Source organism: Pelodiscus sinensis, chromosome 29 (assembly GCF_049634645.1).
Source record: "Pelodiscus sinensis isolate JC-2024 chromosome 29, ASM4963464v1, whole genome shotgun sequence".
Lineage (NCBI taxonomy): Eukaryota > Metazoa > Chordata > Testudines > Trionychidae > Pelodiscus > Pelodiscus sinensis.
Window position 1 is genome coordinate 2583028 of NC_134739.1, and position 16716 is coordinate 2599743.

General features: G+C 49.4%; 1 long non-coding RNA gene across 1 annotated transcript; it reads left to right on the forward strand.

Annotated features, from left to right (window-relative positions):
• The first annotated feature begins 1334 nt into the window (after positions 1–1334).
• On the forward strand, positions 1335–10114 carry LOC142820978 (uncharacterized). The gene is made up of 2 exons (XR_012898020.1): positions 1335–6192; positions 6251–10114. It is a non-coding gene; the product is annotated as an uncharacterized LOC142820978 (long non-coding RNA).
• The last annotated feature ends 6602 nt before the right edge of the window (positions 10115–16716 follow it).

Here is a 16716-nt window from a genome sequence, read left to right on the forward strand (position 1 = left end):
CAAACTTCTAATCTTGGTGTGCAGCCAAGGTGTATTGCATTCATGCTATGTGAGGAGACTCAGAGTGTGGCTTGTTTAGCATAACCAACAGGAGGGAACAGCCTTTCAAGAAGAGTAATGGGGGCAAAAACCTACCTGGTGTCAAGACTGAGCTTGCTAAGTGTATGGAGAGTATGGGAAGGTGAGACTACTGACAACAGCATGCAGCTGATCTGCAACTTCTAGCAGCAAATATCCCCAAGGGCTGGAGATGGGGCACTAGATGGGGAGGGCCTTGAGGTACTACAGAGAATTCTTTCCAAGGTGTCTGGCTGCTGCGTTTTCTCCACATGCACAGTTTAACTGGCTGCCATATTTGGGGTCAGATTGGCAGAGTCACCTTCCTCTGGACCATGGATTCTCTGTACCTTGAAGACTTTAAGCCATGATTTGAGAAGGTCAGGAACTGTCTGTTGCAGGAATAGGTGGGTGATGGTCTGTGACCTGCACTGAATCATGGGGGTCATTTCTGACCTTAAGCTTGAGTCTCATACACCAGTGCTTTAGCTCACGTCCACATGATACATATTCAGAGACATGTTTAATACTAATGCCCTGGCTCCTATTAATATTAGGTCTCCTGTGCTCATTTTACTGTCGTTTAAACAAAACTGGGGTGTGTTCTCTCTCTCTCTCTCTCTCTCTCTCTCTCTTTATTGATTTTTTTAAAGAAGCTTAAGTTGCCTGGCTCAGAGCAAATCTAGCTATTTCTTAATCAATAGGGGATGGCTACTAAAATGTTCCCTTGGCTAGCAGTGGGTTTATTCCTTTCCCTTGTTGTGGCCAATGCTGATTTAATGTAAATCCTGCTGAAGTGCCAATCAGGATAATCTGCCTTAATTTTTATCACCTTAAATAGCTTGGGAATTAGTAATGAACAGATCATTATCTTTACATGTTTACTGCTAATCCTAAAAGAGCTTAATGCTTCCCACAAGCCTTCCAAGTTCCTAGGACTGGATGTAATGGGTAGGAAGCTACAGCAAGGCTACGTCTACACTGGCCCCTTCTTCAGAAGGGGCATGCTAATTTTGAACTTGGGAATAGGGAAATCCGCGGGGGATATTTAAATAAACATGGCCGCCGCTTTTTTTCCGGCTTGGGGAAAAGCCGGAAAAAAGCGTCTAGACTGGCGCGATCCTCCGGAATAAAGCCCTTTTCCGGAGGATCTCTTATTCCTACTTCAAAGTAGGAATCCTTCAAAGTAGGAATAAGAGATCCTCCGGAAAAGGGCTTTATTCCGGAGGATCGCGCCAGTCTAGACGCTTTTTTCCGGCTTTTCCCCAAGCCGGAAAAAAAGTGGCGGCCATGTTTATTTAAATCCCCCGCGGATTTCCCTATTCCCAAGTTCAAAATAGCATGCCCCTTCCGAAGAAGGGGCCAGTGTAGACGTAGCCCAATAGTTTTCCATGAAGGGCTAAAATCCTCAGTGATGGAGGCTACCCAGCAGAGGCAGTGGTTGTGATCTGCCTACCTCCTCACTGCCCCTGGAGCTGCCACATGAATGGAGTACAGAATGTCAGTGTTCTAGGGCGGGAAACACATGCCATGTGTACAGGGAACGGGGTTTATGTGTTTAGGGAAGAAAAGGCCCTTGCAGTTTTGCCAGCTTTCTTGCATTAATCCTGAGTACTGAGGTTCCCCATCCCCTACAGTCAGTTTTGTGACAGAGACAAGCTGCACCTTTGGAGAATATAAGAGCAACCATATTGGGTCAGACCAAAGGTTCACCTAGTCCAGTATCCTGTCTATTGACAGTGGACAATGCCAAGTGCCCCAGAGAGAATGAACAGAGAACAAGAAATCATCAAGTGATCCCTCCCTTGTCACCCATTCCCAGCTTTTGACAAACAGACTAGGGACACCATTCCTACCCATCCCGGCTAATAGCCAGTGATGGACCTATCCTTCAGGAATGTATCTAGTTAAAGTCCTGTTCTTCACAATATGCTCTGGCAAGGAGTTCCACAGATGTGACTGTGTACTGCATGAAGAAATACTTCCTTTTTTTTCGTTTGTTTTTAAACTGGTTACCTATAATTTCATTTGACCTCTATTTCTTGTGTTATGGGAACAAGTAAATAACTTTTCCTTATTCACTTTCTCCAAACCAGTGATGATTTTATAGACTGCTCTCATATCCCCCCCTTAGTCTCTTCTTTTCTAAGTTGAAAAGTCCCAGTCTTTTTAATCTCTCTTCATCTGGCAGTCATTCCAAACCCCTAATCAATTTTATCCAATGCCAACTTTTTTGAGATGAGGTGGCCACAGCTGCATGTAGTATTCAAGATGTGGGCACACCATGGATTTATATAGAGCTAATAAGTAGGGCTGTCAAGCAATTAAAAAATTTAATCCTGATTAATCTCACGGCACCTTTCCACCTGGGGAGCTGTGGTTCTCCCAGGTGAGCCCGGTGCGAGTCTGGAGGCACACCTAGCTGCAGCCACAGCTGGCGAGCGTGTGCCCTGATGGCAGGAAGCGGCTTGTTGTGGCCACTTGCCAGGAGGTAGCAAGCACCCTGCCACTTTCTGGGGTGCAGCAGAGAGAGAACTTTCTGTGTGTCTGGCTGGTGAGTCTTGCCCACATGCTCAGGGTTTAGCTGATCGCCATATTTGGGGTCGGGAAGGAATTTTCTTCCAGGGTAGATTGGCAGAGGCCCTGGAGGTTTTTTTGCCTTCCTCTGTAGCATGGGGCACAGATCACAGCTGGAGGATTCTCTGCATCTTGGGGTCTTCAAAGTATTTGAAGGCTTCAATATCTGAGATCTAGGTGAGAGGATTATTCTGGGAGAGGTGGGTGAGATTCTGTGGCCTGCACTGTGCAGGGGGTCAGACTAGATGATCATAATGGTCCCTTCTGACCTTAAAGTCTATGAGTGAACGGTAGGGTCTGGAGCAGCCCGCGGCACTCACTTCTTCCAGCCGGCTCCTGCACTGCACCTTGGAGCCTGCCTGACCTCCCCATGCCGGGCACCGCAGGTGAGCTCTGCTTTGGGTCAGCATGCTGCTGCTGCTGACACTTGACCAGCCCATGGAAAGGGGTTTGCTGGGGCCAGGGAAAGGGTGTTTTTTAACCTCTGCTGGCTGAGCTGCGCTCTGCGCGGAGCTGTGAGCTCCCTCTGCCTAATCCCGCCCCTGGTAATATTTTCTTTTAACTTCTAGTCTTCATGGTGAGTGAGTTTGTTCATTTTGGGTACTGGGGTGAGTGGCAAGTGGAGCTGCAAACCAGGCTCTCCTACAGCATGTCCACTCCACATGGGAGTGGAGTCTGAGAGCGCTGTGTGTGTTCCTGTCTAGTTTCATTTGGAGCCTGGGATCAGCTGGAGTCCCCATCTGATCCCCAGCTCCACATTGGTGCTGCCCTTGGACGTGCCACTCCAGCACTTCAAAGGGCAGCGCTGCATGGAGCCCAGGGTCAGCTGGGAACTCCAGCAGATCCCAGGCTCCAAATGTTCTGCCCCTTTGAAACAGGTTGGCAGCATTTCAAAGGGCTAGTGCAGCATTAACGCCTGTGATTAACGTGTTAAAAAATGAACGCATTAATACTGCCGTGCAGTAATCCCAGGCATTAGCGCACATCAATTGACAGTCCTAGTAATAAGATATTCTGTCTTATTCTTGGAGATAGCAGAGGTGCTTAACAACTTGTTTGGTAAAAGGTCTTGCACCTTAAGAAGAGATTTGCTGCCGGATGTCAGGAGGAAATGCCAGACAGAACCAGCAGCCAAATCAGTTTGGTCAGTCTGGATACCTATTCTCACACTTGCTTTCATGAATGAGCAGAGCCATCCCTAGGCATGCACAGAACATGCAGATGCCTACGGCTCTACTCATTTTAGACGCCATATTTAGTGGTGCCATAGGCAGCTGCATATTCTGTGTATGGCTAGGGCTCCCACTGTGGGATGGGACAGCAAGATGCTGGCTCCGGTGCCGTGTCTCCCACAGCTACACCCAGTCACCGCTCATCCATTCCACCTTGCTGGGATCAGGAATTGGAGCATGTGTCTGGGAGGCAGAGCGCCCCCCAGTTCCCACGCTTAAGCCTCCTTGCCCTCTTCCTGCCCCTGCAGCCCTAAGTGCAGCCCCCCACCCCTTGGTGTGGCCACTCCTTGGTGTGGTCTTTCTCCTTCCCAGCCTCCGTGTGAGGCATCATAAACCAGAAGATGTCACTGAGCATGAGGCAATGTCTGTGCATTAACTCCGCCTGGTACAATCACCTAATTTGCTGATCTGACTGTTCTTTGTCTTTATTTTCAATTAGACCTTTGTCAGGTGTTCCTTGAAAATAAAGGCAGGGTCCAGTGTAACACCTAGATACAACGGTTTGGGGCTGTGGTCTAGTCATGTCAATTCAGGAAGATGATGAACTGTTTGTTGGCCTTTATATGCGATATGTGGAAGCAGCTGAAAATTGTGTTTTGGTACAAGGTTTAAGTCTCCATTTTCTGCAGTAGTGGGCCATGTCTCATGTCCGGATGCAGGATCTCATGGTGGCTGCAGTCCTGGTCTTTCACTGCTAGGCAGAGGTTATAGGTCTGGATAAAATGCTCAACAGATGCTGTGGAGAGGTTGAAAAAGGTTGTGTTAGTGGCAGAACTGAGCTCTGAGGGAGATCATTTTTTGTTAGGATCCCAGGAGGCCAGACAAGCAAACAAAGAAAACAGCCATTTCAAACCAGCAACCTTTCAGCAGTATTTCCACTTCCACGACCACTCTCATTTGTGGGACCAATGACCGGGGCATTGTTTTAGTTGGAGGAAACACAAGTTACTTCAGGAATAATGAAAGCGCAGTGCTTTCTTGTAAGGAGGTGAGCACAGAACAGCATCTCCTCTGGAAAGGTTTTACAGGAAGCAGAAATTCCAGCTGCAAGCAGAGCTCCCGCCAGGTGAGCCGTGGGACACAACCGTGAATGTGAACAGACGCACTGAGAGGGCAGTGACTCGGGTTTAGTTTCCCTTTCCAAGTGGCCTGGCCATTGCAGGTCCTTTTGGCCACAATTCTCAGAAATTGTTAGCAGTTTTGGAGACTCACTATTTTGGGGGCCAACTGGATACACTTTCAGGAAGTGCTGAGCACCCATCCTTTGAACATCAGATGCTTTTGAGTAGGGGCTGCCAACATCCCTAGTCACTCCTGATAATCTTGGCCTCTGCTCCAGTCACTGACACTTTCAACTCATAACTAAAAGAATCTGCAAAATATAAGACAACACAAAGCAATACTTTCCCCTTTCTAAGAGGGACAGTCCCTTGTTGCAGACTGCAGATTTTCTTATCTGACCGTTAAGATAAAATGTAAATCCATCTAAACTGAGGTGGAAAATGTTATATGAGTGAATACATTAATTGTCCCTCCTTTTTCCACATTCACTGCCCTGCTGTTTGGGGGGGCCTTTTCAATGTCCTACATGTGTGTTTGCTCTAACCCTGCTGAGTCCAAATACTGAACAATCAGGAGGAGAAGCAGGGCTGAAGGAAACTGGTTTCTTTTGATGCTCTTTAGCCCCATTTTCATACAGATTGCTGCTCTTAATCAGCTAAAGAGCTTTGCCATTTGGGATATGTCTATATTGCAAAGTTTTTCCAGGAAAACTACGCTTATGTCCACACCACTATTGCATTCTTTCGACGGAAAGTTGAAAGAACAGAGGGTTTTTCCAACAGTGGTAAACCTCTTTCTACGAGGAAGAAGCCTTTTTCTGAAAAATGCTTTTTCAGACAAAGGTGTGTGTGGACACGGAAGAGTGGTTTTTTTTCCAAAGAGGAGGCCTCCAGGAAAAAGCACAGGTGCCCTGGTGGCCACTCCGTCCACAGTCATCACAACTGAAATGTGAGATAGATCCAACCAATGCGGACGCTATCTTTCGAAAAAGCAGATTGCTCTTTCATTGTGCTTTTGCTGTGTAGACGCTCTCTTTCAAAAAAAGTTTTTCCGGAAGATCTCTTTTGAAAGAAGCTTGCAGTCTAGATGTAGCCTTGGTGGGGATAAAGTTTAACTGCATGTCCCAACTTCTTGGGCTAAAACTTTATTTCATTTCTGACTCTCGAGAGGAGTCTCCAAATCTACTAAACTCATCACTGGGTAGTGGAAGGGGGACAGTCCCAGAGCCGGACGGAGGCATGGGCAAGCTGGGCAGCTGCCCTGGGTGCCAACCAGTGGGGAGCCCCTGATGGCAGCTGTAAGGGGCGCTGCGTCCCTTACAGCTGCCATCAGGCGCCGTGCGCCTGGCTCCTGCAGCGCCGGCCTGCTCGCATCCCCACGGCACCGGCCAGCAATGCCCTTCCTCCCATGGCTGCGGGGCCCTACACGCCCTGGCACGCATGCCAGCAGCAACGGCCAGGCCAGACTGGGCCGCACATGCACCGTGTTCCCCGGGGGCAGGCCCAGGCTGCCCGCCAGCGGCTGTAGCCGGGCCGTGCATGTGCTGTGCACCCTGGGGGTGGGCCCGCACACCCTAGGCGAGCAGGCCCGTGCCCCACAGGTGGGCCTGTGCATGCACCATGCGCCCGGGGTGCCAGAATATCTTGGGCCAGCCCTGCTTGTACCTTATGCCTTCACCTCATTGAGCTTCAGACTGCCTCTCTCCTAGCACCTTGGTCTTGGAACCAAGAAGAACAAAGGCAGGGGGCAAATGAAGAATAACTAGCTTTCCAAGCTCTTTCATTCTGGAGCAACTGAGACCCAGCTTGAGTCTGTTCTTTCTTGGCATCCCTCCTCCTTCACCGTGTCTCCTGTGCTGAGAACAGCAGGGTCCAATAAATGTTCTCTACTTCTGCAGCCATCTTTTTCCTGCCAAATGCCTCCTACAGTTCTCTCTTAGGGAATTCATCCAGCAGCACAGGTGGGCTTTTCCAGGTCAGGGCTAGTCTCTGTACCAGGCACCAGGGAGACCCCAGCTGGAATACTGTGTGCAAGTCTGGTCCCATGTTCAAGAAAAGAAGTCAAACTAGGACTGGTGCAGAGAAGGGCTATTAGGAAGGTCTAAGGAATGGAAAACCTGCTTTGAGAAGAGACTTGCAGAGCTGGGCTTGTTTAAATCAAAGACAGGCTCAGGGGAGACATGATTTCTCTAAGTACGCCTGAGGGGTAAAAACCAGGGAGGGGAGGAGTATACTTAAGGGTCAATGTGGACACAAGAACAAATGGATAAACACAAGTCAATGAGTTCAGGCTGGACCTTGGATGAAAGTTTCTTACTGTCAGAGGGGTGAAGTTTTCAAACAGCCTTCCCAGGGAATGGGGGGAGGGGGTCTTGTGTGGTTGCCCACAACAGCATGTGACCCATTTGTGACTGCTAGCAGCATATATCTGCAATGACCAGGGCTGGGAGAGCTCTGAGTAACTACAGACAATTGTTCCCAGGTGTTTGGCTGCTGGGTCTTGCCCACATGCTCAGGGTCTAACTGGTCCCCATATTGGGGGTTGGGAATGAATTTTCCCCTGGGACAGATTGGCAGAGAGCCTGGGGCTTTTTGCCTTCCTCTGCAGCATGTATGGCTTCACTTGCAGGTTTAAGGTAGTGCAAATGGTGGATTCTTCAGCAACTTCAGAGGTGAGGGGCTGGGTGAGTCAGGTCTGTCCTCCTGCATATTGCAGGCCACAGAACTAGATGACCACGATGGTCCCTTCTGGTCTTAATCTGGTTTTGTGAGACTGGCCCTGGCGCTTTGTAAAGCATGAAAGGAAGAGCGTTCACTGCCTCAGAAGGCTGACCATCTCAGGGCCAAATCCTAGGGCTGTTCTGCAAAATAACCTATTGCAGGGAAGGTGTTTCCCTTAATAAAGATCGACAGACTCTGGCCCCCTAAGGCTACATCTACACTGCGGGCTTCTTGCACAAGAAGCTTTTTGCGGAGACATCTTCCTAAAAACTTCTTGCGCAAAAGATGCCTACATGACAAGCGCAGCGCAAGAGCAATGCGCTTTTTCACAAGAGCATCCACACTGCATGGACGCTTTTGCGCAAAAAGGTTTATTTCTCAGAGAAAGAGGAAAAACTTGCACAAAAAGCCGTCTTCTTTCGATTTACTGTAAATTGACTTGTAGTGTGGCCGCTCCGTGAGTTTCTGTGCAAAAACTGCACTATAGCCATGGCCTAAGCGACACATGATGAGACCAAGGCTGAACAGGGAACACAGAGGGATTCCTGGTGAAGAGTGAGGTAGGGTTGCTGCAAGAAAGGGGTTTAGGGCCCATGCAGCTCCCAGAGAGGTCAATGGGGGTCTTCCCATTAACTTCTAATGGACCTTTGCTCATCCAAAGGACATGAGCCAAGCAGAGTGAGGACTGGGAGCTGTGTGCCAGACTAGGAAGGGAGACAGAGACAAGACAAGCTATTTCCCATTGAAGAGAATGCCACTGTTTTGTCACCACTGCAGCCACATAGGGGCCTCCTGCCCCAGGCCTCTCCTTAGCCAATATGACACGGGGTGCAGCCTTGTGTGTGCAGGAGCATATAGAAAACGCCCTACTCTGGAGCTGCCTGCAAGCCCTTGGAGGCAGAGGGGTTGCTTTTGAAGAAAACCACGTAAGCATGTCATGTCCATGGGATGCCAGAGGACACAGGCGCGTAGTTAACTGTTCTTCTGACCAGGGCCTGGCTGGGTGGTAATGCTGCGCTGGGCCAGTGCCTGCAGAGATGCCTCCTTGGCTATTAGCTGCCTGTACCAAGCTGGGGCTGCACCCTGCTTTGCCTAGTGGGTTGATGATGGGCTGGGGTTTGCATCTGTGCTCCTGGTAAAGCCAGAAGGTGCAATGGAATGTGGTTTGCCATGTGCTTGAAGCTCCCTGGCCAGCAGTCTCAGGTGCCATTGGATCTCTGCTCAGTTCTCCAGAATAAGGTGGAGAGCCCCAGGGTGGCTTGGCTTTGGGTCTTGCCTTCAAACTGTTTGATGGGAAATGGGATTTTGACCAAATTAAATCTTTCCCCAGCAGTGGCTGCTGTATACTGAAGCCTCCATTCTTTTTTCACTGGGAAATGGAATGCCTGGAACCAGAAGAGTTTCTCTGTTTTCTGCCAACCCCCAACATCTCTTGCAAATGCTGCTGTAGTTTCTCTTGCCCCCATTCTCCCTTGTAGGCCAGGCTTCCTGACTGGATTATGCTTCCCTGGTGTAGGCTGCTCCCTCTGGTCAGGGTGAGAAATGAGGTCAAGCTGAGGCATCAGGGCCAGAGAGGATGTTTGGGATGTGAAGAACCATGGTTGCATTTCTGAATTGGAAGATTTGGGGAGTTGACTTTAGCCACAAATCTGAGGTTCCCGAAAATCCCATTTTCCAATCAGCTCTCAACAGGGTCTCAGGTTCCCTGCCCAGGGCTCATGCTGAACAGTTTTTTCCCAAAGCTTCATCTATCAGGTCAACACTTCACGGAAGCAAGAATTGGAGGCAGATGCTCTGCTGACTGTTTCCTTTGTGTCTGCAGAAGCCTCTTCCCCTGGCCAAGGTTCAAATTGTGCAGGGAGAGACTATGTAACGGGCCAAGCCAAGGAACTGGTCTTCTGTTACTTGTATTGCAGGAGCTCTTAGAAGCTCCAGTGAGGAATCTGCATCCTGTTGGACCAGGCATTGTGTGCGCATAATGAAATGAGACCTTATGGGCCACGGCCCAAGTGATCAGGCCAGTGCATAATGAGGGTGGGACTGTTAGGAGACAGGTAATAAGTGGCAACCTCATTGTCACTAACCACCTGACCTGTAATTCATATCACAAGCAGAAGGCAGGAATTTAGTTCATTACATGAGCATTTCCACAAAACCAAGCCTTGCTCTGCTGAAATGGCTTAGTGCTTTAAGGGAAAAAAATTAGTTCTCTACCTCAGATGTTCAGCATTTACAGCAAGGAGAGCGATTTCTTATTTATATTCTGTGTAAAGCTCCCAGAAAGAAATAAGCCTGGTCGTTTTTTAATTGCATTCCAGTCCTTGTACACTTTCCTAAACTGTACATAAGTCTCTCCTATAACTCTTAATTTATATATTTTTGTATGGCTGTCTGGTATCTGAGAAATATTGCACTAATGTCCAGTCTGCTTTGGTGGTCCATAAATACCCTTTCTTTCTCAGAATACTCACCTTTCTGCTTTTTATTTGGAATATTTTCAAAATCTCAATTTTTGCAAAGTCTGTGGTAAAACTTCATTAAACTATTTCCTGATTCCTCCCCCAGCAAATTCTAGGTCTCTCTCCCTGCACTTAGCCAACGCTCCCCCTGCAGGGTTAGCGGCTATATCTGCACTAGAACTGAGGGGAGGGGTGTAGTTCCCAGCAGGGGTAGTTGTGCTCCAGCTTGTTCTCATTGAGCTAGCATGGCTGGAAAGAGCAGCGGAGCCCAGCTGCCCACATACTCACTGGTTTCAGGTGGGTTTGCCCTCAGACTTCCTTCCATGGTCCTATGGCTCCACTGCTAGCAATAGTCCTGCTGGCCATCTCTCTCATAACTAGGTGAGTGACTGGATCTGAGCAGAGAAACCCCATCCCTAGTTCACAGTGCAGACAGAGTCCTCTCCTACTCCAGAGGCAGGAGTAATGGAGTGAGCGATCCTGTATGCCAGGAAGAGCTGTGGCGCCCAGGGCCCAGGTTAGGAGGCACTGGTTAAGGCCTCGTGAGGCCTCTTCCATCACTAACCCTCAGTGATATTGATCTGGGAATGCCACCCTTGCATGTAGTGATAAGCCCAGCTGCCCGGAGATGAGCAGTAGCTTCAAGGAAAACCATGTTTCTTCTCTAACTAAATGAACGTGCTGAGCTGGGCTACCAGCCAAAACTGCCCCCACTATGCAACTGGGGCTTTTAGTGACACAAGCCTGAGAAGGGGGAAAGCTGCTCCCTGCACGCTGGGTCAGTCCCCCCTTCCCCAGGCAATAGACTAGCAGTGCAGGGATGCACGTTCTCTCGGGGGATGGGGGCTCTTTACCTCCTTTGGGAGAAGGGAGAATTTTGCCGCTAAGGTACAGGAGGTCTAGGACAGGGGAGGAGCTACCTTTTAATTTACGGGCGTGAGAGGAGGGCCTGGCAGTGCAGGAGCTAAACAAGGCCTTTCGCCCAATTAGCCCCGCCCTGTTTTACCTGCAGCCAATGCCAGGCCTGGAGGGAGAATAAAAGGAAGAAACCTGGCTCAGTTCGGGGCTGACCAGTGAAGAGGCAGGAGCTGGATCTGAGCCAGAGCTGTTGGCTGAGTTGGCCCCAGGAGGATGCAAGCCTCCCGCTCCTCTCCCCCCAGGTGCAAAGGGGAAGAACCAGAGGGAAGCCCTGCCCCCCAAGAGGGGGAAATTGGATTCTTGGCACCACGCCCCAAACTGAAGGAACAGACTTGGCTAAGTGGCTGGAAGTCCTACTCCCGGGCCCCCAGCTAACACCAGGCCCTAACCCGAGAGACTTGGCTACAAGGAGGAAGGGGAATTCCCGTTGCTCCGTAAGAGTTGCCGAAAATGAATGCCCTCAATGAGCAAAGGGTGATGCTGAGTTTATGGGCCACAGAAGCCTAGAAGTCTCTGCTGGGGACAATGGGCCACAAATCAGCCTTGAATAACGTGAGTAGGGAGCACTGGGTTCTTCCTGTAACCAATCTGTAACATTCTCCTGGGCAAAGAGCTGGACGGTATGTCCCTAGATAGCACAGACCCTGTCCCTCTTCTGGGGGTGGGTTTCCATCTTGTTCTCTCAGTATTTATACTAAGGATGTGAAGGGATAACTGGCTACCAAACAAGCATCACTCTTACTGATGCTTACCAGGGCACCGGTTAATGGGTGTCTGGGAACAGCCCCTGGCCCACTGCAGGCAGAGTGCTGCTCCAGGCCCACAGAGGTCAGGCCTTCTGCCCCCCAACACAGGGAAGCTAGGAGCAGAATCTGGCCACCTGTGCATAGGGGGTGGGAAGAGCTGGGAGCAGAAACCTAAGGTGTAACTGGCTAATTCATTATCTGGGATTTTACATCCACAGTCTCTTTCCTGCACTGCTTCCCCTGTCCAGCCCTCAGACAGTGAACCATCATCCAGCGTCTTAATGGTGATGTTGAATAAAACCGGTCCCAGAACTAACCCCTGGGTTACTCCATTTGATCCAACCAGACACTGAGCTCAACTATCTAGCCAGCTTTCTATCCGCCTTATAACCCATTCATCCAGGCCATACTTCTTTAAATTGCTGGAAAGAATATTATGGGAGATTGTATCAAAAGCTTTGCTAAGTCCAGGTATGTCACATTCACCACTTTCCCCACATCCACAGAGCCAGTTATCTCCTTTTGCAAGGCCATTGGGTTGGTGAGGCGTAACTTGCCCTTGGTGAATCCATGTTGACTGTTCCTGATCACCTTCCTCTCCTTCAAGTATTTTAAAATTAATTCCTTTGGGTATGTCTACACTACAGAGTTAGTTCGAACTAACGGACGTTAGTTCGAACTAACTTTCATAGGCGCTACACTAGCGCTCCGCTAGTTCGAACTTAATTCGAACTAGCGGAGCGCTTAGTTCAAACTAGGTAATCCTCATTTTACGAGGATTAAGCCTAGTTCGAACTAGCTAGTTCGAATTAAGGGGTATGTAGCCCCTTAATTCGAACTAGTGGGAGGCTAGCCCTCCCCAGGTTTCCCTGGTGGCCACTCTGGCCAACACCAGGGAAACTCTATTGCCCCCCTCCTGGCCCCGGACCCCTTAAAGGGGCACGGGCTGGCTATCTGCACCTGGCACGTATGCAAACACTTGGAAGGTAATAAAGTGATAGCCAGCATGTGTAAAGAATAGCCAGCATGGGTTTGTGAAGAACAAGTCATGCCAAACTAATCTGATAGCTTTCTTTGATAGGATAACGAGCCTTGTGGATAAGGGAGAAGCGGTGGATGTCATATATCTAGACTTTAGTAAGGCATTTGATATGGTCTCGCATGATATTCTTATTGATAAACTAGGCAAATATAACTTAGATAGGGCCACGATAAGGTGGGTGCATAATTGGCTGGATAACCATAGTCAGAGAGTTGTTGTTAACGGTGCTAAATCCTGCTGGAAAGGGATAACAAGTGGAGTTCCTCAAGGGTCTGTTTTGGGACCCGTACTGTTCAATATCTTCATCAATGATGTAGATATTGGGATAGAGAGTACGCTTATTAAGTTTGCAGATGATACCAAACTGGGTGGGGTTGCAACTTCTTTGGAGGAGAGGGACATAATTCAAAATGACCTTAGCAAGTTAGAGAAATGGTCAGAGGTAAACAGGATGAGTAAATGCAAAGTGATCCACTTAGGAAGGAACAATCAGTTCCATACATACAAGATGGGAAGCGACTGTCTAGGAAGGAGCATGGCAGAAAGGGATCTAGGGGTCATAGTGGACCACAAGTTGAATATGAGTCAACAGTGTGATGCTGTTGCAAAAAAAGCAAATACGATTCTAGGTTGTATCAACAGGTGTGTTGTAAGCAAAACTCGTGAAGTCATTCTGCCGCTCTACTCTGCACTAGTTAGGCCTCAGCTGGAGTACTGTGTCCAGTTCTGGGGGCCACATTTCAAGAAAGATGTGGAGAAATTGGAAAGGGTGCAGAGAAGAGCGACAAGAATGATTAAAGGTCTAGAGAACATGACCTATGAAGCCAGGCTTCATGAACTGGGCTTGTTTAGTTTGGAAAAAAGAAGATTAAGGGGGGACATGATAGCGGTTTTCAAATATCTAAAAGGGTGTCACAAGGAGGAAGGAGAAAATTTGTTCCTCTTGGTTTCTGAGGACAGGACAAGGAGTAATGGGCTTAAAGTGCAGCAGGGGAGGTTTAGATTGGACATTAGGAAAAAATTCCTAACTGTCAGGGTGGTCAAATATTGGAATAAATTGCCAAGGGAGGTGGTGGAATCTCCCTCTCTGGAGATATTTAAGAACAGGTTAGATAGACATCTGTCAGGGATGGTGTAGGTGGAGCTTGGTCCTGCCTTGAGGGTGGGGGGCTGGACTCTATGACCTCTCGAGGTCCCTTCCAGTCCTATTATTCTGTGATTCTAATAAAGACAGATTCCATTTTTGAACACAATTGTCCTTTATTTTGTACATCAGGAAAAGGGGCTAGGGAAGGGTAAGTGGAAGGAGGTGAGGGAGGAATGGGGTACGAGCCCCCGATGGGGAGGACTGGGCTGGCTCTGCGGGCTTCTGGGGGTGGAAGCTCTCCTGCAGCCCCCCAATTGCCCCCTCTCCCCAGATGGCAGCCTGCGGCAAGTGCAGCCGGTCTGATGGCTGAGTGCTGTGATGTGCCCAGTGTGGGTACTCCAAGCCAGGACTGGTTTGTAAGCAGGGCACCCCTGAGAACTGTCTGTCTGGGGTGGGGGTTGGGTCCCTTTAAGCGCAGCCCTCGGCTAGCCTGAGACAGCATCTCCACGCTCTAAGTCCTCCTCTGATGCCCTGCCGGCACTGCTTCCGGCCATCCTTAACCCCGCTTCAGGGTCCACTTAATGTGGACATGCTAGTTCGAATTAGCAAAACGCTAATTCGAACTAGTTTTTTAGTCTGGATCCGTTAGTTCGAATTAGCGCTGTAGTGTAGACATACCCTTAGTGACTTGATCCATGATTTTTTTTAGGGACTGTGTGAGGCGGACCAGACTGTAGATCCCTGCATTCTCCTTCTTCCCTTTCGTGAAGATGGGCACTACATTTGCCTTTTTCCAGTTGTCTAGGACCTCCCCAATTGCCATGTGTTTTCAGATAACGGCCCTCCAACCGGATCGGCCATCTTTCTCAGCACCCTCAGATGCATTAGACCTGGCCCCATGGATTTGTGTATTTCTAGCTTTTCTAAATAGTCTTTAACCTGTTCTTTCATAACTCAGGGCTGCTCCACTCCTCCTCATACTATGCTACCCAGTGCAGCACTCTAGGAGCTGATCTTGTCTGTGAAAGTTGAGATAAAAAAAAAGCTGCAGCCCTATAGCATGGAACTGCTGGGGAAGTTTTGGGGAGCCTATTTTCAGTACTTCTGAAAGTGAGGGGAGGGACTAATTAGGTCCAGAAACTGATGTGATAAAATAGCTCTTGCCGGCTGCCAAGAGGGACCATGTCAAATTTTTAGGTGCCACTGCCATTCACAAATAGGGTTGCCAGGTGTCTGGCCAGGTGGCCCCTGTCTGGGAAAACAAACAGGGATTTAAAGGCGCAGTGACTTTTTTCCCTCAACTTTGGTCCCCTCCTTCCCCCCCCCCCCCCACCCCCAACCAATTTTTTCCCCCGCCATGTTTGGGGATTTTTTGTGACAGTATCTGGCAACCCTATTCACAAAACACATGCTCAGCTGCCATGTAATATTATAGCTGCCCCAAGTTCCTGAGTCCCCACAGTTGGGCATGCATCCAGCCACCTGAGCGCTGGCTCCCCTGACTGCCTACTTATCTCCAAGTCTGCTTTGGAGGAGAGGGTCGTAATTCAAACTGATCTGGACAAACTGGAGAAATGGTCTGAGGTAAACAGGATGACGTTTAATAAGGACAAATGCAAAGTGCTGCACTTAGGCTCTGGCTAACTTAGGCTGTGTTGAGGGAACGCATCTGCTCTTCCGCTTTTTTTTTTTTTTTTGCAGAAGAGCGGACGTGTTCTTTCAGAAGCCCTGTCTTCCGCCTCCTGCGAGGAAGAAGGGCTCTTCCGAAATAAGAGGCTTTTCTGAAATTTGGCCCAGTGTAGACAAGCCTAATTTCAGAAAAGCCTCTTTTGAAAAAACTATTGGGGGCGGGGGGGGAAGGTACACAAATCTCCTTTTCTTACCAGCAGCTAGGAGATGGGATTGGGGGGAACCCAGTCCCCTCCACTTGCTCCAGGTTCCAGCCCAGGGCCCTAGAGGGAGGGGGAATAGCCCCGAGTGGGCTGTGAAGCTTGGCCCTTGCCACACTGAATAGTGGGCCCCCTCCCTGAGCCACTTCCCCAACTCTCCCTGGCTACCTCCTCCCTGAAGCCTTAGAAGAGGCCCTGTTGCCGGCTGCCTTGGGTCTGTCTCCAGAGCTGGGCTGGGCTGGGCTGGGCTGGGCTGCTCCACTCTCTGTTTTGCTCTCTGCTTGGCTTCTCCTCTCCTCTGTCCTTTTTCTCCTTCCCCCTGCCTTGCCTAAGGGCAGGTTTTTAGTGTGTGCCCATAGCCTTAACTGGCGGCAGGTGCTCCAATCAGTTTACCCTCCACGCTGACTCCAGATGGGCTTCAGGTACCTTAATGGCTGAGCTGCAGTCTCTGGAAGCCTACTCCGGGAACAAAAACCCACACACCCAACTCCCCGTGTAAGTGTCTTCCACCAGGCTTCTGCAGCCCCCCCTGCTCTCAGGCTGCCACACAAGGCTGAAGGAATTGGGCTTGTTTAGTTTTGAAAGGAGAAGACCGAGAGGGGACGTGAGAGCAGTTTTCAGGCATCTATACGGGTGTTACAGGAAGCGGGGGGATTGTTCTCCTTGGCCTCTGATGACAGAACAAGAAGCAAGGGGCTTAAACTGCAGCAGGGGAGGTTTAGGTTGGACATTAAGAAAAACTTCCTGCCTGTCAGGTGGTTAAACACTGGAATAAATTACCTAGGGAGGTCATGGACACTCCATAACTGGAGATATTAAAGAACAAGTTAGACAGACACCTGCCAGGGATGATATAGACCATAGACCACTAGAACTGGAACTGGAAGGGACCTTGAGAGGTTATCAAGGCCAGTCCCCTGCCCTCAC